The sequence below is a fragment of the Thalassophryne amazonica genome, chromosome 3 (genome assembly GCF_902500255.1).
Source record: "Thalassophryne amazonica chromosome 3, fThaAma1.1, whole genome shotgun sequence".
Classification (NCBI taxonomy): domain Eukaryota; kingdom Metazoa; phylum Chordata; class Actinopteri; order Batrachoidiformes; family Batrachoididae; genus Thalassophryne; species Thalassophryne amazonica.
The window spans coordinates 76,737,491-76,764,012 of record NC_047105.1 but is presented as its reverse complement, the minus strand read 5'-3'; the positions used below and the strand labels follow the sequence as shown (position 1 = coordinate 76,764,012).

The following is a 26,522-nucleotide window of genomic DNA, read 5'->3' as shown; positions in this document are numbered from 1 at the left end:
GGGTTTTACCACATACAGCACTTCCAAGACACTAACTTTACACAACTGTTACTGAACTTTGGGCTATGACTGTAAAAAGGTTTATTTTTTCAAAATTGAAATAACAGAATCCATCCAGCAACTTCGTTAACATGTACAGACCTTTTTTTTTTCCCCAGGGAAGCTAAATAATTCTATAACATGTAAAAAGTCAAGTGTTGGTTAGTTAGTTGGTTGGAATACTTATAAGTTGGGAACTACTGGGTGAAGAAAAATAATTTTAACAAACCATTTGTATCAGTGCATCAACAGTGTTGTTTTAGGCTATAAACAAACTGCAGCACTCAGAGTCCATACCTCCACCAAGGAAAACAATTACAACTGGAGCTACAGGGCATAGAAGAAAATAAATAAATTTAACACGCTGTTGGAATGAAGGATCAACAAGTAGTTTAGGCTATAAATAAACTACCATTTGTATCAGTGCATCAACAGTGCGTTTTAGGCTTAAACAACTGCAGCAATCAGAGTCTATACCTCCACCAAGGAAAAAACAATTACAACTGGAGCTACAGGGCATAGAAGAAAATAAATAAATTTAACACGCTGTTGGAATGAAGGAATCAACACAGTAGTTTAGGCTATAAATAAACTACAGCACTCAGGGCTCATAACACCGATTCCTATGTTTTGTCCTTCAGTCTTCTGTCCATGGTGTCAAATGTGAAAAGACAGAACAAGTATGTCACTTTGGGCAACTGTATCAACATGCATTGCCAACATTGGTGGCCCTCCAAGAGGAAGCCCACTCACTTGTAGCTATGAAGGGCCATTCTAAGCTTATGTGAAAACAGAATTACAGATGGCTATGAATGTTATATTCCATGTTTGCTAATAAATGTCCCTACAATTTGACACACTGTTGCATCAAAGGAATGACAGGTAAAGTGTTGGTTGATTTTATATTACGGCCACAACATGCTCATGACTATTTAATGACTTTATTCAGTCCCTTTGTGCTAAGATTTCATTTAGTGTAAAACAACAATGTGGTCTGACATGCCAAAAATGCACCATACACTTCCTGTTTCAGACTGGGTACCATATAAAACCTCTCACTTACGGGGACAATAAAGTTTAATTCTTCCTGGGAGGATGCATCTTTAAACAAAATGGCAAATACTAAGAAATCTGTGTGCAAATAAATGTTTCAAACCTTGACCAGGGCTGAATGTAGGTAGACTGTATGGGGCATGATGACGGCACCTACAACTACCCACTGCCTGTCCAGCTGCACAGGACCACATCCATCACAGTAAGGTAAAAACATACCCTTCAGCAGCTCCTTTGGGACGGCTTTACTAGCACATACTAAGCAAGCAATAAAAACAAATACATCAAACAGCAGTAACATCTGACAACTGTGATGCTTTTCTACAAACAAGCTTACCTCATAACCAAAACTAACAGCCCATTACAGTGATGAGAAAACCAAAGAAAGCTTCAAGTTTTCTGAGTCCTAGAAGAGATACAAGCTTAATAACTGAATCACTGATTTGTACATCTTTTCAAGTGCTCAATGGAAGTTACTGTGCTTGATTGTAAAGAGAATCACCTACCGTACTTGTCTAGAAAAGAAACACAAATGTGTCACTGATCGTAATGAGGACGCCTGCCCACAGTGGAATCCTACAGATGAAACAGAACAAATGTTTTTATTTTAAATAATCAAATTATGCAAGTATACTCTTTCATAAGTTGAAAAAATGCTCGTGGCTTTTCATAGACAAGCAATAAATAAAGTACCTGCCCACTGAGAGAAGGTTGAGAGCTATTGCACAGCCTATGACCTCCTGCATGTCTGAACCAATAATTGCCAGTTCCACCATGAGCCAAAGGATAATACGTGGGACCTGACAAAGCAAAGGACAAAGTACTAAGTCAAACCTTTTTAAACATACATCAAAGAGAGAGCTGGTTTCATGGCATACTAAGAAACTGTAATTATGGCCCCAAATATTTGTGTGTGTGGGCGGAGGATATATATATATATAATATATATATCCTTTTGCACGTATTTGGTGTTTTAGTTTTCAGGCCTTGACCTGTCGAGAGCTTCCGAAAGGATTTTGTAATGCGAATGCATAATGACAATAAAGAACTATCTATAAAACCTCTTCTTCAATCTCACTCATCTGACTTGGCCTCTAAACAGTCCTTCCTCCTCAGTCCCTCTGATATGCACATTCCTAATCCTGTCCATCGTGTGGACTCTGGACCAAGATGTTAAATCAGATCAAATGAATAAATCTGAATTTCTTCAAGCACAATGTAGGCATGGTGCATGTTGGAGCATAAATACTGCTAGATGTGACTATAATTACCATTGTATATTGTAATTATAGTTGAATGTTATAATATACTTCTGTTAAGGTGCCCTGACACTTGTACGCACTCTGCTGTGCAGAAGAGTAAGCTCGTCACAAACAGTTGTAAACTGTGCGTGGCTTCGTGCAAGTGCGTAATTTTTTTTTTTTGACATGTTCAAAATCTCCATCACGCATTAATTACGTGAACATTGTGCAAACAATTAAAAACACTGCATGAGTACGCGTGATTGCATCAGCGCACCGCATCACTGCACAGCTCATCTTAACGATTATAGCGAGATGTTAAATCTATCATAAACATACTTTTACAGCTACTCATGAGAAGGAATGAACATGTAACTGTTTTTATCAAGCCATTCAATACAAACATTACAAATAATTAGCTTTAGATGATTCCAAATGCTTTCTCCACCTCATGAAGCGCAGGAAAGAGAGACAGAGAGAAAAAAAAAAAAAAAACACAACAACAACAACGCTGAAATGGTCCTCTGTAATTCCAGAAGCGATTAGAGGTGTTTTCAACAGCCAAACTCAGAAACAATTATTAATCCACTACGAAATAATGATTTTATATATGCAGCGTCCAGCACACAAAGCGTGGCATCCAGCTGGGAGTACATTAGGTGTGACTGTCACAATAACGTGCGCGAGAGTGCAGCGCCAAAATGCATTTAAGTGTCAGAGCACCTTTAGATCAATTATTTAATGAATTCATACACCTTTCTCCACCCACTTCACAAACCTAAAACACTCAACTACTTTAAAAACAGTCAGACGTCACCTCAAATCTTTTAGTACTTTCATACAACAGCCTCTGGCATTGTGATTTATTAGTCTTGACTGTTAACTACACATTTCAGACATTCTTCAGGTGTGTTTTTGTAGTAGAAAAGTGTTTTCAAATTAGTGACTTTCATTTTGTTCCACCACAACATTGCATGTGGTGCAAAAAGTTTACCTCAGCTTTTGCAATACATTTTGTTGGTAAATGTAAGATGCTCATGTCACACTTCTGTGTGTCATCAGAAACAGAAGCAAGGAAGGGCGTTTCACTGATGTACAGCTGAATGGGTTGTGCAGGGTGCGTCTACGATGGCTGGTCGAATTTGCAGTGAATGGACAACACAGCAACATCAAGGAAAGTCCACAGGGATTGGCTGAATTTGTATTAATTTTTTGTGGCTGAGACATCGCAATAGCATTTTTTTCCCGGTGGAAAAGCAGTGAATGAGTGCCCATAAATGCTTTCTTCCCATGGTTTCAGTGTTATTGTTGCCATGTTTCTATGGCAACAATAAACAGCTAACAAGGATAAGCTTATAGGTAAGGTCGGGCCTACGTCATTTCTGCCGCAATTTTGGATTGCCGCTAAAAACAAACTGTACGTACACTCACAACCATTGTTGATAGTCGTCTTTACTGCTGTTTATTCGTAAAGGCCTGCCAAATTTGGTCACGCCAAATGGCGTATGAGTATGGGGACAGCCTTTGATATGTCTGCAAAAGTTGGTTAAAAAAAGCTTATAGTTGGATCTCAGGATTGAGATGACAGCCCGCCATGAAAATCTGACAACGGATTTGAACCAGGAACCTTCCGCACTGAAACCAAGTGCACTAACCGCTTGTCCACCATCCCTGCTAGAGAAAGTACAAGAATATAAACCAAAATATATAGTTTTGTGCAGGTGTCAGATCATTGCTTTCTCTCTTGTAAGAAATCTCCAAAGTTTTCTGCCAATTTAATAATGGAGGACTGTTGTGACAGGGTCTTTATATTTTATAGCCGATAGATAATGTAAAAATACATTGAGGAAGATGATGTACAACGGTTTCTAACTTTTTTAAATGAAAAGGACAGGCTTTAAAAGAGAAAGAAGAACTGAACTCATGCAGTGACAATAAGAAAAGCTCACAGTGGGATACTGGCGATGGCACACTTCAGCTAGATGCATCCCAGTGACGACCCCCAGACGTGCTGCTAATCTCTGTAACAGAAGGCCGATGACGGTGGCTCCAAGGAGAATCCACAAGAGCTAAGAAAGAGGGACAAAAATCTACATTAGTACATTGTAACCAGTTATAGCATTTGCTGATGTTTATTTAGCATGCCACAAACAATCCAAAATGTTCACGAAAACAGTAATTGTGCTTTGGACAAAGGTGACTGCGATGTCAGCATATAGTAATGTCAAATGAGATACAAAACCTGAGTTGTATCGCCTTCAAAAACGGATCTTGTTTAGAAACAATATATGTCAACAGTTTGTAGGTGAAAAGGCCAACAATGACTTGCATAACACATCCTCAAATATGAATAAAAGGTCTCATAAGAATGTTAAGACACATTTTTCTAGGCAAGTTTTTTTTAAAATCTGAATCTCAACCCTTAACCCAGAAAACTAAACTGCAGACACATGAGATACTGAAAACAACTGGGTACAAATGGTCCTCAAGGACACTGACAGGCAGACAACTTCTGCTTTGTAAAGAGCAACATGTTTTCTCCCCCACCTTAAAGCCAGCTTTAGCTCCAGACTGCAGGTCAGACTCAATGTTCCCTGGATCCAAGTAAGCAATACTCATCAAAAACCCTGGTCCAGTAAAAGCCCAGAGTTTACGGAAACTGAACACCTGAATGGAAGAACAGCAGTGTCTTTTTACTGTACTTGTAAATTTAACATTAATAAGGGATACTTTGCTTCTTATTGGCCAAAATTGTGGAAAATATTCTGACTTGCATTTTTGTAAATATTTTAAACAAATCTTTCAAACTGCTAATTCAATCCACTGCTTACACTATACAAATTTCATTTTTGAAAAAATTGAATGTTTAAATTGTGCAGCTTATGTGACAAACATCTAATACCAGTACCTGGTTGACATCCTCAGGAATGGGCACCTTCTCTTCAAAATATGTGGTGAAGACTTCATCTTGAGCTGTAGGTGACTCTGAAGGAGCGATGGCGCTGTACTGTCGCGTTTGAATGGCCCCATTTTCCTGAGGGGAGCCCTCTAACAAAGTGTAGACAACAGAAAGTGACAACACAACATTTTTTCCTACTTTTCATTTATTATTTTGTCATATTTTAAACAACTGAGAACACAGCAGGACAAGACAAATAGAAGAAAAAAAAAGTTACAATTTAGAGAACAACTACACTCTTACACGTATTTCAATAATGTGGATGGATTCAATAATGTGCTTACATAACAGCCTAAGTCCATCCATTTTCTACACCCGCTTACTCCAATCAAGGGGCACAGGGGGGGGCACGGGATGCAGCCTATCCCAGCAGCCACAGGGAGTGAGGCAACAGCCTAAGCAGGGAGGTGATGGTCTAGTGATTAAGCGTTAGGCTTCGGACCAGAGGATCCTCAGTTCAAAACCCAAGCAGACCGGAAATCACTAAGGACCCCTGGGCAAGGTCCTTAATCCCCTCGTTGCTCCCAGTGTGTAGTGAGCACCTTGCATGGCAGCACCCTGACATCGGTATGTGAGTGTGTTTGTGTGAATAGGAGGCATCATTGTAAAGTGCTTTGAGAGTGTGATGCAGATGGAAAATCGTGATATAAATGCAGTCCATTTAAGCAGGAGTTTTTCTAAACCAAGAAACAGGTGCTGCGCCCCCTTATTTTGGCTATGAGCTCAATTTCCTAAATGCTGATTTTTTTTTTTTTTTTAAAGGAGTTATTCTTAGCATACAGTATTGCGCTCTGCGATCGATTCTTCCGTAAATACATAACATTAATGCCAGGAAATAGCAAACCTGTTCGCAATCAACAGCATTTTTTTTACCCAAAATACTGATGGTGAAACGGAGGATGGCCCGGTGGTTGTTCCAGCAATATCAATATTTTGTGTCTGTTACCTACAACCCGCGTGGAATGTCTCAATCTAAACTTATTTCTAGGCATCTTATATATGCTACTCTGGAATCACCCCTAAATCCAAACAGTCCAACTCCACTGACGACTTAGTCTGGGTCTCATTAACATAAGATCACTGTCCTCAAAATCACTGTTGATTAATGATCAAACTATGGACCACCACTTAGATATGATTGGGTTATGTGAAACCTGGCTTAAACCGACTGCAGTCGTCCCCTTAAATGAGGCCTGCCCATTGGCATACACATTTAGTCACGTCCCTTGTGATGCAAAGCAAGGCGGGGGTGCTGCTCTTATTTATAAATCCAGGTTTAGTTTAATCTTTAGAAGATTGCCTTGCATCACTGAAAAGCTGGATGTCCAGCAATTTCGTACTTTTAAACTGACAAGTCTGAAATGATGGTTCTTGGTCCATCATTTCATCGGCATCAATTTGACCAGTGAGCGCTTAGCCTAGGCTCGTGTGACATATCTCACACTCAAAGTGAAGAACCATGGGGTAATTTTTGAGCCCTTGTTTTCCTTTCACCGCCACATTAGAGATATTACGAGGACTGCTTTCTTACACCTGCGAAATACAGTGAAGCTTTGTCCCATCCGTCTATGGCTGAGGCTGAGACCCTGATTCATGCATTTGTTTCTTCTAGATTGGACTACTGCAATGTTCTATTTTCTGGTTTACTGCAGTCCAGCATTAGGGGTCTCCATTTGGCTCAAAATGCTGCTGCCAGACTTTTGTAGAAAGCTTTACCACATTACACCCATTTTGGTGTCTCTTCACTGAGATCAGATTTTAAGATTCTGCTACTGACCTATAAAATTGTTCATAGACCGGCACTTAGCTGACCTAATTAAACCCTACGTACCGGCCCGGGCTCCGAGTTCTCAGGGTGCAGGATTACTTTGTGTCCCTAGGGTGAATAAAAAGTCTGTGGGTCCCTACCCTTTTAAATTCATTTTACCTAGCTGACATTTTTCAAGATTGTAATAAATTATGCAAAGTTTCTATAATGAGTTGGAATAGTGTGTGAATCCAGAATGTAATTATCAACGTCTATTGTTCTCTGTTATCTAATATCCGTAATTTCTCCAAAAATATTAGTTCTATCAATGTTCCATTTTGGTGACGTTCATCCTTGACCCAGTATACATAAGCATACTAAATGGAAAATGTCAGCTCTCCCATTTGTCAATGTTCGAAGGTGCATGAACACGTACACAGAGGCCACTTCACTTTAAATACAGATGATTTGCCACTCCCTTCTAGAATGGCATGTTAGTCCAGAATGTAATTATCAACGTCCATTGTTCACTGATGTTACGTAATGTCTGTAGTTTCTCCACAAGTATCAGTCTTATCAACTTTCTGTTTTCACTGCGTTCTGCCTTTAGGTGGTCTTGCAACAGACTGGCATCCTGTCCAGGGTGTACCGTACTGCACCTTTCACCCCATGTCTGCTGAGATAGACAGCCACCCTGTGACCCTTCATTGGAGTAACGGGTACAGAAAATGAATGAATGAATTAAAACATTGTACACCTTGTACACGACTTTCGGTGACGATGCTATGGGCATCACACAGATTCCTGACATCACCACAGCGTTCACTTTGGAATGAGCTGGTCATTTTAGCATGTTGATGGCCGCCCGGAGCGCGGCGCACTCTCCACCGTTGTGCGGCCGTCTTTAAACCGGTTGTACCGCTCCTTAATCTGTGTGATGCCCATAGCATCGTCACCGAAAGCCGTCTGAATAATCCGAATGGCTTCCACCTGGCTGTCGCCCAGTTTCTGGCAAAATTTGATGCAGTCGCGCTGGTCCAGTCGTTCCGCCATTTCCTTGCAAAGAAAAAACGACGAGAGACTACACCCATCCTCACACAAAGGCTGCTTACAAGTAAATGACGCAATCGACAGGCGTGAAAAAATTCACGCATGCGCACGAAGGTTCAAGGTTGGCTCATGCAAGCACTCGTGATTCAAATCCATCAGGTTTTCGAAAAAAATAACAAGGCCCGATACCATTTCTAACAGACCTCGTATTTGTAGCCGCCCCAACCCCCTTTTTTGTTTGTTGAACCAAAAAATGATCCGATCACTGCCAGAAAACTGACCTGATCCACACCATGGGTTTTGTGATTGCTTGTGCCCCTATTTGCCACAGGACGTCATTTCAGGAAGTATAAACATTTCAGGATGCATTTCCAACCCTACAGTATGTGTGTACACTAATACTTTAACTTGTCCTCAAATGAAACAAGGTCACTATGATACTTCTGACTAATAAAGACTTTTCAAACTGTTATTCATCATTCGATCACTATTGGCTGGAATGTTTGCCATTTAGATCACATGCTCCTATTAAGTGTGCCCAAACCTGATCAAAGTTTATAAAAAAACAAAAAACACCCCAGGTGATTCACTCATATTCTTTTGATGTCTGAAATTCTAGAGTTTGATGAATAAATTGCTTATTCTTTTAAATTTGCTTCAGAAACATTGTAAAGTATTACGGTAACAAGTTGGCTAAACTGCATTTATATGAAATGCCAATTAGGGATCAGTATATACTTGATCAGATATGCAGCAGATCCGTTCCAAATATCCACACCTCTGCAAACCTTGTATAAACTTCAACAGCCACAGCTTGCGTGAATAAAGCTGCTTTACTCAAAAGTGTATCTTATATGCTCCTAGTGTACAACAAGACCATGGATGCAACAAAAGATAATTTCAAAATTGAATAATCTGTACTAGTGCAGGCCATAGTAAAATCTGCAATGCAGACAAATGCAAAAGATTTCAACTGCAAAAGTTCTACATAACTTTAATACATTACATTCATGTACACAACAAGCTATTATGACAACTTTAACTAAAAATCACATATTTAAGTGTTCAATCTGGTGACCAAATGGCATACACACGAGTACAAATGACCCGTTTCAATATATATGCACAGTTTTACAATTCTGTCAAATATATAATTACAATAAGTTCGGATGCGAGTAGCCTAAATTACACTGTCAAAGTACACCAGAAAACATCTTATCTTACTACTTACTGAGTTGTGACATTTCTTGCTTTTGTCTCATCTCCAACTCACTGCTAGTCTGAAAGAACACTGTTCTCTAACACTGACTGTGCTTTGGTATGACTGATTTCATCAGCCCTCGCTTTACTGCCATTAGATGTCACAGTGACATCCTGTCATCATGTTCTTACAAATAAACTATGAAGAGAGAAAAGCAAAAAAAAAAAAAAACAAAGTCCCTGATGTTGCAACTCTCTGGACAAAAGACCTGCTATTTAGCCATAAATGAGTCACATAATCAGGAAGGAAGTACAGACAAAGGTTCCCTCAGTTTTCAGGTAAACGCTACATGACCACAGAGTAAGTTTCTCTTCTCGCGACCCCCCCCCCCCCCACCCCACCCCACACACACACACACAAACAAATTCATCCAGGAGATTTCAATCAACATTGTTATTGGTTAAACTATAAATCCAATAATTACAAGGATGTAACACAATTATTACTTACACTCCATGGCCCCAAAAAGGATAGCACACTTGGCATTTTCATGTGGTATCACATTGTGGCTTTTACGCTCAACTACTTTGATAAATGTGGACATATAGCAGGCTATTGTAATGGTTCAGGGCTTTATGTGAAATCAAGCAGTGTACTATGAAATCTTAAGCACAAGGATTGTGTTTCTGTTACGTTAAACAGTTACCTTCAAGGATGTCTCCTTCTCGCTCGTTATGCATTGGTGCAGGCTCGAGGATTCCTGAGACCTCAAGGAATAAATATCAGCTTCCCTACAGCAACAAAACAATATTTACACAAATTAAATAATGAAAATTAGGATTATGATGTCTTATTTTCTGAGTATAGCATGGTGATGATTTAGAACCACATTTAGGGGTTGCACACAAAGGTCACTCAACTTCACTGTTCTACAATGACATTTTGAGCTTGACAGTGACAAGGTACAAATCAAGTGACTCAGACACTCACTGTCTGCCGCATTAAGTCAAAGGAACTGTCTCTAGGCTTCCAAGACAGGATTGTCTCGAGGCACAAATCTGGAGAAGGGTACAGAAACATTTCTGTTGCTTTGAAAGTCCCAATGAGTACAGTGGCCTCAATCATCCATAAATGGAAGATGTCCGAATCCACCAGGACTCTTCCGAGAGCTGGCCGCTCATCTAAACTGAGTGATCGGGGGAGAAGGGCCTTAGTCAGGGAAGTGACCAAGAACTTGATGGTCACTCTGTCAGAACTCCAGCATTTCTCTATGGAGCGAGAACTTTCTCAGACGACAGAAGCCGCTCCTTAGTAAAAGGCACATGGCAGCCTGCCTGGAGTTTGCCAAAAGGAACCTGAAGAGCACTCAAACCATGAGAAACAAAATTCTCTGGTCTGATGAGACAGACTGAACTCTCTGGTGTGAATGCCAGTCATCATGTTTGGAGGAAACCAGCCACCATCCCTACAGTGAAGCATGGTGGTGGCAGCATCACGCTGTGGGGATGTTTTTTTAACGGCAGGAACTGGGAGACTAGTCAGGATTGAAAGAAAGATGAATGTAGCAACGTACAGAGAAATCCTGGATGAAAACCTGCTCCAGAGCGCTCTTGACGTCAGACTCATGACCCTAAACACACAACCAAAATATCAAAGGAGTGGCTTCAGGACAACTCTGTGAATGTCCTTGAGTGGCCCAACCAGAGCCCAGACCTCAATCTGATTTAACATCTCTGGAGAGATCTGAAAATGGCTGTGCACCTACCCTGCCCAACCAACCTGATGGAGCTTGAGAGGTGCTGTAAAGAGAAATGGGCAAAACTGCCCAAAGATAGGTGCGCCAAGCTTATGGCATCATATTAAAGAAGACCTGAGGCTGTAATTACTGCCAAAGATGCATCAACAAAGTACTGAGCAAAGGGTGTGAATACTTAGGTTTTTTTTTTTTGTTTTAATAAATTTGCAATAATAATAATAAACTTTTTTCATGTCATTATGGGGTGTCGAGAGTAGAATTTTGAGGGGAAAAATTAATTTACTCCATTTTGGAATAAAGCTGGAGGACAAAATGAGAAAAATGTGAAGCACTGAATACTTTCCAGATGCACCATACATACTACCAAAATACTCACACTCAACTAGGAGTCACTCATGATCACCAGTCCGCAGACCACTCTGAACAAGGCTGGGCTAGAGGTATTCGCTGCTTTAACATTTCCCATAATCCCTCTGCACTTACCAGAATGCACCACAACGCCAGCAGAGTGACAGTGTTTCAAAGCCATGTAAATAATGGCTAGCAAGGATGTGGATGGCGACGATTCAGCGAGTTCATGAGTGATTATGATGATAACACGTTCTCCCAAGTTGACAGGGTTATCTACAGCGGTGGGCACAGTTCAGCTAATCCGATAGCAGATAATTATCAATCAATCACGGGGCTTCTGTTTAGAGCTACGCTTCCTCCTCACAGTCACCCAGTCAGCCTGCTTTCCCGGCTGCTCGGGATCTGCCAGAGGGGAACTAACGGCGGCTAAGCTACCTTGGTCCGCACCGACTACAGGGGCCTGGCTAGCTGTAGAATTTTCCACGGTGCGGAGCCGAGTCTCCAATTCGCCCAGCCTGGCCTCCAAAGCTACGAATAAGCTACACTTATTACAAGTACCATTACTGCTAAAGGAGGCCGAGGAATAACTAAACATTTCACACCCAGAGCAGAAAAGTGCGGGAGAGACAGGAGAAGCCGCCATGCTAAATCGGCTAAGAGCTAGTAGCTACGCTAAGCTAGCGGATTCCTAAAACACGCAAAGTGAATAATGTGTAAATAATTTAGAGGTGATTCAGCAGAATGAGTGCTTTAGTTAAGGCACGTAAAGATTACAATGGGAAACAAATCGTAATCTAGATAACTAGATCAATCTAACTGCGCAGATTAAACAGCTAACAGATACAGAAAAACACCGCTGTGCTCCGGAACAGGAAGTGATACAATACCGCAGTGAGAGCCAACCACCAGTAGAGGCAAGCAAGAGCTCCTGGCAGCTATTTCCACTCAAATAGCAGCTATTCCACTTATCGAAGCTAATGCTTTTGCTATCTGATTAACTTTTCAAATAAAGAAAACTTTATTGCTCTCACAGAGGAGAAATTTACGTTAGATCAGCTCTTAAAAAACACACAAGGTGGGTGCAAACAGAGAAAAATGTTCATCAAACAGCATGTGCAAGGATAAGCAATAATAATACTTGTAACAGTACAAGACATAGGAAATGAGGTAGAAATAGCAATATTATACACACACACACACAGTGAGGAAAATAAGTATTTGAACACACCCTGCACTTTTGCAAATTCTCCCACTTACAAATCATGGAGGGGTCTGAAATTTTCATCTTAGGTGCATGTCCACTATGAGAGACATAATCAAAAAAAAAAAAATCTGGAAATCACAATGTATGATTTTTTTTTTTTTTTTTTTTTTTTTTTTTTATAAATTACTTGTATGTTAATGCTGCAAATAAGTATTTGAACACCTACCAACCAGCAAGAATTGTGGCTCACACAGACCTGTTAATTTTTCTTTAAGAAGCCCTCTTATTCTGCACTCTTTACCTGTATTAACTGCACCTGTTTGAACTTGTTACCTGTATAAAAGACACCTATTCACACAATCAATCACACTCCAACCTGTCCACCATAGCAAAGACCAAAGAGCTGTCTAAGGACACCAGGGACAAAACTGTAGACCTGCACAAGGCTGGGATGGACTACAGAACAACAAGCAAGCAGCTTGGTAGAAGACAACTGTTATGATTATTTATTAGAAAGTGGAAGAAACACAAAATGACTGTCAATCTCCCTCAGTCTGGGATTCCATACAAGATCTCACTTTGTGGTGTAAGGATGATTCTGAGAAAGCTCAGAACTACACAGGAGGACCTGGTCACTGACCTGAAGAGAGCTCGGATCACAGTCACAAAGATTACATTAGTAACGCATGATGCAGTCATGGTTTAAAATCCTGCAGGGCAGCAAGGTCCCCCTGCTCAAGCCAGCACATGTCCAGGCCCGTTTGAAGTTCACCAGTGACCATCTGGATGACCCAGAGGAGGCATGGGAGAAGGTCATGTGGTCAGATGAGACCAGAATAGAGCTTTTTGGAATCAATTCCACTTACCATGTTTAGAGGATGAGAACAACCCAAAACAAAAAAAACATCCCAACCATGAAGCATGGGGATGGAAACATCATACTCTGGGGGTGCTCTTCTGCAAAGGGGACAGGACGCCTGCACCGTATTGAAGGGAGGATGGATGGGGTCATGTATTGCGAGATTTTGGCAAACGACCTCCTTCCCTCAGCAAGAGCATTGAAGATGGGTCATGGCTGGGTCTTCCAGCGTGACAATGACCCCAAACACACAGCCAGGGCAACTAGGAGAGGCTCCGTAAGAAGCATTTCAATGTCCTGGAGTGGCCTGGCCAGTCTCCAGACCTGAACTCAATAGAAAATCTTTGGAGGGAGCTGAAACTCCAAACCTCTGTAATTGCAAACAAAGGCTACTGTATCAAATATTAACATAGATTTTCACAGGTGTTCAAATACTTATTTGCAGCAGTAACATACAAATAAATTATAAAAAAAAACAAAAAAAAAAAAATCATACATTGTGATTTCCGGATTATTTTTTTTTTGATTATGTCTCTCACAGTGGACGTGCACCTAAGATGAAAATTTCAGACCCCTCCATGATTTCTAAGTGGGAGACCTTGCAAAACCCAAGGGTGTTCAAATACTTATTTTCCTCACTGTATATACATATATATATACATGCATACATACATACACACACGAGGTCTATTAGAAAAGTATCCGACCTTATTATTTTTTTCAAAAACCATATGGATTTGAATCACGTGTAATTGCGTCAGACAAGCTTGAACCCTAGTGCGCATGCGTGAGTTTTTCCACGCCTGTCGGTTGCGTCATTCGCCTGTGAGCAGGCTTTGAGTGAGGAGTGGTCCACCCCCTCGGTGGATTTTCATTGTCAGGAAATGGCGGAATGGACTTTTTTTCCATCATAATTTTTTCAGAAACTGTTAGAGACTGGCAGCTGGAAACCATTAGAAAAATGTATGTGGCTTTCGGTGAAAATGTTACGGGCTTGGTAGAGAATAAGGAGTGTTACTGTCGCTTTAAGGACAGCTGAACAACCATTTCATTTCTAAACGGATGGCTGTCTGGATCCGTGACCATCGTGTGCCATTTCTCTGGTTATCACAAGAGCTGGACATCAACCATTTTCTGGCAGATTTCACTTTTAACAAGAGATTTTGTCATGGAAAGCCGAGCGGAGGCTTCGCGCGTCACGATGGATTCGCTACTGGAGCGAGACAAAACCACAGGACGGCTTTGAGATGGCGTTCAGACAGCTGTCGGTGGTTTTTTCATCGAGTGATTATCCGAGAAATTGTGGATGTGCCTGGACATGGCAGAACATGTCCCGTGAGGCTTCATCATGGCGTTGCTGTGCGCCATGCGGCACCGCCGCGACGCGCGGAATTCCTCCGCACGTCTGTCTCAATGTGCCGAAAAAGTGCTGATGTCCACGTCTTTTCACAACTCCTGTGCTAGTCAGACGACGTCCCAGATAAAACACAGCATCCAGTTTGGAAATGAACGGCACATTCCACTGTTACAGGAGTTTTTGTCATGGAAAGAGGAGCTTTAATAAGTTATTTTCATGAAAAAGACACAAATGTGCAATTTACTGCATTTTATTTCTTTGTGTAAAAACACAGCTCAGATGTGGTTTGACCAAAACAAATTGTCATTAAACTTAACCAGTTGTATATAATTCTCATTTTACATTACTTAGTCCACATTTCATTTTATTTTACCTTATGTTTATATTAGTTGTGCATATACTCTGAATAATTTACCGTTAAATTTCACGATCTTTCATTTGGAAAAAAATTACTCGCACCACGGAAAGCACCTTTTTGAAAGTGCACTCAAATCTCGTTGTAATGGAAATTACAATGACAATAAAGGCGATTCTCATTCTGATTCTTCTGATTATTATTATTAATATATAAATAAAAAATTATAATTCGTAATACATTTGACTCTTTTACGACAACAAACACTAAGCCATTATTTATTATACAGAAAACATGCACACAAACTGTGCTGAGATGCGAACTACTTAATGCTAACTTTATCATTGAAAATGCCATAGACATGCTAACGCGTTAGCATCGGTCCCGTTTTTAAATTATAAAATATACCTATCAACTGTTTTAGAAGACCATAACAGGTCGGTTTAATATAAAAAAAGGTAAATATTACTCACAGACATAGCGGGGGAAAATTAAGATAAAGCGACAAACCTTCGAAGCAGAGTTGGATCATTGCTTTATTGGTTCAAAGCAAAGCCACGCCTCACTCTACTTGGGGAGTGTCTGCCAATGTTCCCACAAAAACAGAGGAGAAGGACCGTGGCTCATAGCAAGCAGTAAAGAGAGCAGAGAGAAGTGAAAATTCACACAGTCCCTTCCTCCGCAGTCCACGCTGACATTGCTGCTGTTTTGGTTAGCGCAGAATGGGATGTTGCTTTGACAGTGAGACTACCATATTTCGGCCCCAAAACACGCATGACACCACGTGCGCACGCGTATGTGTGGTTAAATTTTCCAAATGAAGGAAATCCGTGATACCCATGATACACGCACACACACACACACACACACATATATATAGAAAAGGAGATATGAGCTAAGAGCATCTTCTTTACGATATGTGAAATGGAGTTTAGATGTGGTAAGGTGACATTAGTGCAGGGATTTGTAAACGAGTTGTTAATGCACATGATTTGTACTAATGTTAGGCTTCCTTCAGATCAATCAATCAATTTTTTTTTTATATAGCGCCAAATCACAACAAACAGTTGCCCCAAGGCGCTTTATATTGTAAGGCAAGGCCATGCAATAATTATGTAAAACCCCAACGGTCAAAACGACCCCCTGTGAGCAAGCACTTGGCTACAGTGGGAAGGAAAAACTCCCTTTTAACAGGAAGAAACCTCCAGCAGAACCAGGCTCAGGGAGGGGCAGTCTTCTGCTGGGACTGGTTGGGGCTGAGGGAGAGAACCAGGAAAAAGACATGCTGTGGAGGGGAGCAGAGATCAATCACTAATGATTAAATGCAGAGTGGTGCATACAGAGCAAAAAGAGAAAGAAACAGTGCATCATGGGAACCCCCCAGCAGTCTACGTCTATAGCAGCATAACTAAGGGATGGTTCAGGGTCACCCGATCCAGCCCTAACTATAAGCTTTAGCAAAAAGGAAAGTTTTAAGCCTAATCTTAAAAGTAGAGAGGGTGTCTGTCTCCCTGATCTGAATTGGGAGCTGGTTCCACAGGAGAGGAGCCTGAAAGCTGAAGGCTCTGCCTCCCATTCTACTCTTACAAACCCTAGGAACTACAAGTAAGCCTGCAGTCTGAGAGCGAAGCGCTCTATTGGGGTGATATGGTACTACGAGGTCCCTAAGATAAGATGGGACCTGATTATTCAAAACCTTATAAGTAAGAAGAAGAATTTTAAATTCTATTCTAGAATTAACAGGAAGCCAATGAAGAGAGGCCAATATGGGTGAGATATGCTCTCTCCTTCTAGTCCCCGTCAGTACTCTAGCTGCAGCATTTTGAATTAACTGAAGGCTTTTTAGGGAACTTTTAGGACAACCTGATAATAATGAATTACAATAGTCCAGCCTAGAGGAAATAAATGCATGAATTAGTTTTTCAGCATCACTCTGAGACAAGACCTTTCTGATTTTAGAGATATTGCGTAAATGCAAAAAAGCAGTCCTACATATTTGTTTAATATGCGCTTTGAATGACATATCCTGATCAAAAATGACTCCAAGATTTCTCACAGTATTACTAGAGGCCAGGGCAATGCCATCCAGAGTAAGGATCTGGTTAGACACCATGTTTCTAAGATTTGTGGGGCCAAGTACAATAGCTTCAGTTTTATCTGAGTTTAAAGCAGGAAATTAGAGGTCATCCATGTCTTTATGTCTGTAAGACAATCCTGCAGTTTAGCTAATTGGTGTGTGTCCTCTGGCTTCATGGATAGATAAAGCTGGGTATCATCTGCGTAACAATGAAAATTTAAGCAATACCGTCTAATAATACTACCTAAGGGAAGCATGTATAAAGTGAATAAAATTGGTCCTAGCACAGAACCTTGTGGAACTCCATAATTAACCCTAGTCTGTGAAGAAGATTCCCCATGTACATGAACAAGTTGTAATCTATTAGACAAATATGATTCAAACCACCGCAGCGCAGTGCCTTTAATACCTATGGCATGCTCTAATCTCTGTAATAAAATTTTATTGTCAACAGTATCAAAAGCAGCACTGAGGTCTAACAGAACAAGCACAGAGATGAGTCCACTGTCCGAGGCCATAAGAAGATCATTTGTAACCTTCACTAATGCTGTTTCTGTACTATGATGAATTCTAAAACCTGACTGAAACTCTTCAAATAGACCATTCCTCTGCAGATGATCAGTTAGCTGTTTTACAACTACCCTTTCAAGAATTTTTGAGAGAAAAGGAAGGTTGGAGATTGGCCTATAATTAGCTAAGATAGCTGGGTCAAGTGATGGCTTTTTAAGTAATGGTTTAATTACTGCCACCTTAAAAGCCTGTGGTACATAGCCAACTAACAAAGATAGATTGATCATATTTAAGATCGAAGCATTAAATAATGGTAGGGCTTCCTTGAGCAGCCTGGTAGGAATGGGGTCTAATAAACATGTTGATGGTTTGGATGAAGTAACTAATGAAAATAACTCAGACAGAACAATCGGAGAGAATGAGTCTAACCAAATACCGGCATCACTGAAAGCAGCCAAAGATAACGATACGTCTTTGGGATGGTTATGAGTAATTTTTTCTCTAATAGTTAAAATTTTGTTAGCAAAGAAAGTCATGAAGTCATTACTAGTTAAAGTTAATGGAATACTCAGCTCAATAGAGCTCTGACTCTTTGTCAGCCTGGCTACAGTGCTGAAAAGAAACCTGGGGTTGTTCTTATTTTCTTCAATTAGTGATGAGTAGAAAGATGTCCTAGCTTTACGGAGGGCTTTTTTATAGAGCAACAGACTCTTTTTCCAGGCTAAGAAGAGATGCAAAGAACACCAGCACAATGTCTTTAGATTTTGCCCAAAATTAACCCTTTCTTGGCTATTTTTACCAAATATGTTCCTTTGGCGCCCCCTTTTGGGCATCTTCTGATTTTTGTTTTGTTGGTCTCAAATGAAAGGTCTTCACTGGAACTTCAAATTAAACCTAGTACCAACATCTAACAAAGAGGCCTGATGGGAAAACAAGTGCCCTCTTTATTGGTAATATTCAGTTGTACAGGAAATACTCGTATATGACAGTCTATACAATAGCCATTCTGAAATCCATCCAGCATGTATACGCATACATTGCTACATTATAAACAATGTCTGTATCACTGAATAAACAAAGCACAGTAACTAAAGTGTAGCTAGCTGTACATAAGCTATGCCCATGCATGGACTAACTTAAGTTCATGCAAAGGTGGTTATTAATCATATGAATGGAATTTGTCCTTAATGTTGACTTCAGACTCACCTTGCATAGGTTTGCTTGGTGTTTTTAAGAATGATCCCTGTCAAAAGCATGTGAGGTTACCAGTGTCCTCAATCTAGTTATGTTTTTTTCTGAATCTAATGATGACAGCACGAGTTTCAGTTCCACAGCACACTCTTTACCCTTCTTCTAATACGCTGCTGTTAAACACACACACACACACGTAATAACTTGGCATCCAAAACATTAAATGGGTGATTCTTTAACTACGGGCACTACTGGCCTTGTAAATGTAATTTCCACCACACCATTGCCTTACAATATAAAAAGCCTTGGGGCAACTGTTTGTTGTGATTTGGCGCTATATACATGTGCTCTGATGTCACTGTTTATCTCCATAGAAACTACCCAAACAATCTTTCATACAAACTATTTAAAGGGACATTACAGTGTTGTGGTGGAAATTACGGCAATAGTGTGGGACAACTACATTTTGTTTAAAAAAAAAATCACAACAGTTGTATGACATTGAATACCCCAATTATGTTTTGATTATTTTACTGATATTTTATTCAGAGATATTTTAAAACATTAGAAAAAATGTTTTTTTTACCATTCATTTTTATCATTGAAGATCAAAAGTCTGGGTGTGGGACAAGCACAAAACGGCAATATTTGCATATAATGATGCTGAAAAAAGGTGAAAAAGTCATCATAGACTACTAGAACAAATTTCTTAAAACACTTTCATTGTAAAGATAACTATAAAAGTGTGAAATTTCCCCTTTTTTCTGTTTTTCATACAATATGATCAAAGGACATAATAAGTGCCCGTAGTCTAAGAATCACCCAAATACAAAATCTCAGGTAACTCAATCAATTATCTCAAGCACCTCAGACATCACATGACATGGTGACCAAATTGGGCCAAAAAAAAAAAAAAAAAAAAAGCACCAAAGCAGCTAACAAGATTTTCCTGAGTCACAATTTCCACCAGTCTATTATTATACCCACCAACAGCTAATGATTTTGTCAGTCAAAACACGTGATGTATATTGCTGTGAAAATTACTTGTGGGGTTTTTTTTTTTTGTTTTGTTTTTTTTTAAACCCGTGGCCATCAACATATGGCCATCGGGTATTGCAAAGGCTTTTTGTCTGTCTGTCTGTGCTCAGCATAAGTACACTTCTATTACTGACAGGGTCTTCAAATTAACGGACATTTTTGGGACAAGTTCAAAGATGGCTAACCTTGACCTATTTTAAGAGGTCAAAAGGTCATATTCTGTTTAGTATTTTTATGCTATGAATCATGCAAATCCTGGCTGGTCTCTCTTTGGCTGCTAATTCAACATGGCAGAATACTCTCCGAAACCACTGTGTTTCAGTAAAAATATAATGTGGTTCTCATATATTATGTAAAACCTAGCAAGAAATAAACACTTCAAAATTGAAAATGCTGTTTTTGTAACCTGATAACACCTCTGGAGTGATTTACAAGATAAATGGTAAATGGACTGCATTTATATGGCGCTTTTCCATCTGCATCATATGCTCAAGGTGCTTTACAAATAATGCCTCACATTCACCCTGATGTGAGGGTGCTGCCATACAAGGTGCTCACTACATACTGGGAGCAATAGGGGATTAAAGACCACAAGACATCTTGTGGACGTCAACGTGCACGTGCGTCACACGCGGTCAAAGGTAACTTCCGGTCTTTTCAAAAGCTCATGTATGCGCACACGCACACAGGGTATTTTAGCAATGCCTTATTTTAAAACATAAAAAGTTTTCTATTTTTAGGGTGAGTTTAACATATTAAAGCTTGCGCATAGTGTTTACATAAATAGCAGAACTGCTCAGGACTTTGACTCTCACCTTTACTGATTAAATAATTGAACATAGCTTCAATGAAAGACCTTCACTAAAAGTACCACAAGTACTAAAATTCAGTAAAATACTATTAAAGTGTTAACAGTGTGACTTATCATAAAAATAAATACTTGTGATAATCGTTGTTACCATTACTGTTGATGGAGAATACTGTTCATATACTCGTTAAAGATTTGATGAACAAACTATTGCAGTTGTTGAGATGAAGACAAATGAGTGATAACAGTACAAGTTACTAGGGCTACTGCAGGTTAAAAATATAACGCAATGTTAAAATACCCTTGGCTGAACATTGTGTTCTTTATAATTTGCAATATGTTAAAATTAATTATTAAGATCCTATTGTCTTACGTACAATTTGTACACATTCAAATCAAATCATTTGTTCATGTTGTGCAAATCAATGAATATTTGTAGAGCACCCTCTTTGCATTTGAAGTTATTAATGAGAACTTTAAATCCATAGGAAGTTAGCAAAGGTTACAGCGCAAGATAACGTCCACAAAATGTCTTGTAAATGACTCCAGAGGTGTTATCAGGTTACACAAATAGCAGTTTCAGTGTTAGAAGTGTTTATTTCTCGCTAGCTTTTACATAATATACCAGAAACAAAGCTGTTAGCAAGTAGCTACACCAGGAAGTGACATCAACATGCTAACCTTGGCGAAATGTCTTGTAAATACAACCCCATTTCCAATGAAGTTGGGATGATGTGCAAAATGTAAATAAAAACAGAATACAATGACTTGCAAATCCTCTTCAACCTATATTAATTTGAATACACCACAAAGACAAGATATTTAATGATCAAACTGATAAACTTTGTTTTTGTGCAAATATTTGCTCATTTTGAAATGGATGCCTGCAACACATTTCAAAAAAGCTGGGACAGTGATAAGTTTACCTCTGTGTTACATCATATTTCCTTCTAACAACACTCAATAAGTGTTTGGAACTGAGGACACTAACTGTTGAACCTTTGTAGGTGGAATTCTTTCCCATTCTTTACAAACGCTTACTGAGTGTTGTTAGAAGGAAAGGTGATGTAACACAGTGGTAAACATACCCCTGTCCCAGCTTTTTTGAAATGTGTTGCAGGCATCCATTTCAAAATGAGCAAATACTTGTACAAAAACAATCAAGTTCATCAGTTTGAACATTAAATATCTCGTCTTTGTGGTGTATTCAATTGAATACAGGTTGAAGAAGATTTGCAAATCATTGTATTCTGTTTTTATTTACATTTTACACAACGTCCCAACTTCATTGATATTGGGGCTGTAATGGAAAAACCCTAACTTTTAGCAGATGGTAAACAACAAAGTTGTGTCACATTTTATCCCAAATTGATGATACATAATGGAGTGTGCCTACGATTTATAAATAAGTGGAGGAAAAGGTATGCACTTTATTTCTGATATGATGTAAAATGTCTGCATTGCAGTTCAGTCATACAATAAGAGGATTTGACAATTTATGGCACCTTCACTTCTGTATGTTCACTTTGTAATGAAAATATTGTTCTAATAAGTTTGAATAAAGTTTAAAATGAAACTGATTTGGATCAATTTGTTCGCCAAATTATCAGCACGTGATATAAATGTTAGACTACCCACATGTGACAACTTGTATTAAAAAAACGTTCGAGGCAAATTCTGTGCCTCGAAGCTTCGTTTAACATTGTAGTACATATGCCAGGCCTGTTTGGTGCTGTAACATCCCCTCCCCCAAAAAAAGAAGAAGACTAGAGCATGTGCACAGGGCGTGTAAGCGCTAATCCATTTAGCACAAAAGCTACATCTTTCCAATGTGACACACAGAGTAAATAAAGCCTTTTAGGAGAAAGACAGTCCACGCTGATCATCTGAAATAGCTTACTGTGCATTTAAAGTGAAGCAGTGAGTTTCTTAAAAAAAACAAAAAAAAAAAACACACACACACACACACACACACACCATTTCATCCACTGGCTGCTCTCCGCTTTAAGTGGGGAGTGACTATTCACCCGGTGGCTGCCTCACTCTGCCCGGTGTGAGGGGCTCTCGGCACTCCCCTCACACCGGGCCAGTCACAGATCTATCCATAGCCACACTGACAGAAGATCTTCTCTTTCTTCTGTGTTTTGCACAGACTCGCACTAAGTGTTTCGCTTTTTTAATTTTCACTTTTTTGGGCAACACACAACGCTTCACAAATATGGAAACTTAAATAAAATAATAAAAATACTGTGACTGTGAAGCTTGCATGTTCAACCAGCTGAAATGCATCTGCTAAATCGCAGAGAAAGAGATTAAAAAAAACATTCATGCAGGAACCCAGTCCACCAACTAAAAAAAAACTTATTTGGTTAAATTTTACAAGTTGGGGGGGGAGACAAAAAAGAGAAAGCCACATCCCATTGCCATTTCAGCAAAATGTCAAGACTTCGGCCCAACTTTGCCTGAGCTCCTGACACCGGGAAAGATCCAAAACTTGTAAAAGATGTGAAAAAAATAATTACCCAGGAAAACAGAAAAGGATACACTAAATTTGACAGTCTGTGTGATGGCGCAGCGACACTGTACCATTAGGCTATTGGCAGAGTCTCAAAAAAGCCTCTAAAAATGTTGTGACCCCTCCTGAACCTATAACCAGACATAATTGGTCTCATTTGAACTGTCTTGGTCTCTAGTTTATGGATCTGGGTCTTGTGGTGGTGAAAAATGGGAACAAGATAGCGTTTTAACCCCTTATGTGCAGCAACCGCGAAAATCGCTTATTTCAGAAATTTTGACCAATTCATGCAATAGGCCATTTAAATCATATAACTGATAGAACTGGCATTGCATTTCACTAAGAATAGATAAATTGGAATGAATTACCAGTGCCATTGACAATGCCAAATTTGGAGCTCCGAGGCCCTCTCTAGGTGGGGTCTTCCAAATCTGCCATTTTTGATTCATACTTAGTGACAATGATGAAACTGGCATATCTGCCCTAATGGAGATTGTGCCTGTGTCATAAAAATGCAAACCTGATTTAAAGAAAAGTTTTGGTTCTAAAAGTTCATATAAGTTGGAACCTATAGCTGGCTGAGTAGTAGGCCTATACCAGGGGATTGCGAATTGAATAGAAACATGAGGAATTTGTACTGATATTCCTTTGTAGCTTTTGTATGGCAGTTAACCCTGTCGAGTGATCTTTATGGAATGAGAACCATTGTAATTTTTTTTTTCCTCTTAGGCCCTCCATGGAAATTACTTCTCCACCATTGTACAGATGGCAGCGCTGAGGATTTCTACAACTTCTGTTTTGAAATCATTGTTAGCCACAAGTGATGTTTGTGTTCATTGACAATCATCACACTATAATATCATTCACTTGGTGGCTACACAGGTAAGCTTTGATACACTCACTCTTGTCTTTTTTCCGACTTGTAGTTTCGACGTACGTATATGTATCTATTGGTCAATTTGTCCTGTGTTTCTTGGATGTTAGCTATCTGTCTGTTTAATGGCAATTACAAGCAATTTCCTCACTTTTCAGGCAAGGCAGGAAATGGCGGCAAGTGATGAGCCTCCCGAGAAGAAGAGACGCACTGTCAAGCTGGAGCATTGTGTCATTTGCAGAAGAGGGTTAGATCCACAATCAAAGGACAATCGTGTTACGCAGAACCCAACTGTTGCGGGTATAAAATCTATTCTTCACGCGGCTGAACAACGTCAAGATAATGTACATGACAGACTTTCTCCAATAAGAGATGACATTTTGAATAAAACCGTTAAAATCAAATACCATGCAAACTGCATGGCATCGTACACTAGTTCTACAAATTTGAAACATGCAAGCAAACCTGGTGGTAGTGGAGGTGGCAGAGCAGATGCCAACGCTGTTGATTCTACTGCTGGGCCATCACGACTTCATCGCTCAGAAACATCCAAATTTAACATGCAAACTGACTGTTTCATATGTGCCAAATCACGAAAGAAAAAAGAAAAACTAACGCAAATAATGGAAGGGACTGGGGAATCTACCCAGCAAAAGGTTCTGAAAGCTGCTGTAGACAGACTCGATGATGAAATGCAAATGCACAGTTATTCGCTTTTGATGCAAAATATCACAAGATGTGTTATTCAAATTCAAACGTGGTAGGCAGGTTCCAAATTATCGCCAGTTTCTCAAAGGTGCTGGCAGCAAAGCAAGTCTAGCGTGTTTCGTGTCCAATTATATAATTCAGCATACCAGGGAGCTACTGCCACATGGCAAGTCGATAATTCTCGCAGGTGGTTTCAGTGATGGGCAGGTTGTCACCGGACTGGGAGATGAGAGGGTGTTTGCTCTTGACTCACTCCGATGTTCACATGAGGAAGCAGATACCCGGATGGTATTTCATGCGGCAAGTGTGTCTAACGATCATAAAAGAGTCATCGTCAGGTGTGAGGACACAGATGTCCTGGTGTTGCTGGTTCATTACTACAGTAAAGGATTGCTCGCAGAGGAGGTATACATGTTTGCTGGACATTCAGGAAAGGAACGCTATATTCCTGTCCATGAAATTGCCAGAGCATTGGGACGTATTGTCTGTGAATGCCTTCCAGTAGTACATGCACTTAGCGGGTCTGACTCCACCTGTTCTTTGCATGGAATCGGCAAACGCACTGTCTTCTCAACAGCGGTTAAGAATGCAAAGGAACTGACTGACCTTAGGTTGTTTCATGAGGTTGATGACATGATAGTGTTGTGTCAGCAAGAAGTTCGTGCTTCTTCTGTATGGGCAAAAGGCCAAAAACTTGAATTCTTTGGATGATCTACGCTACCGTTTCACTACCACCACTGATAAACCTGCATCATTGCTTCCCCCCACAGAAGATGCTTTCCAACAACATGTTCTTCGCGCCAAATACCAGACGAAGATATGGTGTGAGAGCCATGTTGCAATTCCAGAATGGATAGACCCCATAAACCATGGATGGTCGGTCTGCGAAGGAGGTGGTATCATCCCTACAATGTACACCAAGGAATCAGCTCCAGTCGAACTTCGAGAACTAACACACCTCTTCTGCACCGACGACTGCACAGATGAGAGAAACTGTCCTTGTCTCCAAGCTGGATTGGACTGCATTGAGAAATGTGGTTGTTATGAGTCAGGATGTGACAATCCAAACAATGCTGCGGACGATGACAATGAAACCATAACAGATTATTGACTAGTGGACAGATTTCCAAGTATATGTACCTAATTGGTTTATACTGTTAAAGTCTAATTCACCCTAACTTCAACATGGGCCAGGTGCCAACCCTGGATAACCCTGAATGGCAGTGGTAATTAACCCATGTCACAGTGACCTGATGATGTTGGTTTCCTGGTAATTTTTATTTTTTTGTGTTAAAAAAGTCAACTGGTAAATCTGAGTTGTGGCCTATCATTGGTTGATATCTGATTAATGTTGTGTGCAATCTGAAGGACAGCCAAAAAAACACCAATATTGGGCCAAACCTGGCTCTGAAAAGCCCAGGTGCACTTCAAAACAACTTGAGTGCAATCTATTGCATTCATTTTAAAGAGTCTATTGCTCTATAAAAAAGCCCTCCGTAAAGCTAGGACATCTTACTACTCATCACTAATTGAAGAAAATAAGAACCCCAGGTTTCTTTTCAGCACTGTAGCCAGGCTGACAGTCAGAGCTCTATTGAGCCGAGTATTCCTTTAACTTTAACTAGTAAT

The 26,522-nt window shown here is 39.9% G+C and overlaps 1 pseudogene; it reads right to left on the bottom strand.

Annotated features, from left to right (window-relative positions):
- Positions 1–1,189: 1,189 nt before the first annotated feature.
- Positions 1,190–26,522, bottom strand: part of LOC117507794 — a 33,801-nt pseudogene continuing 8,468 nt past the window's right edge.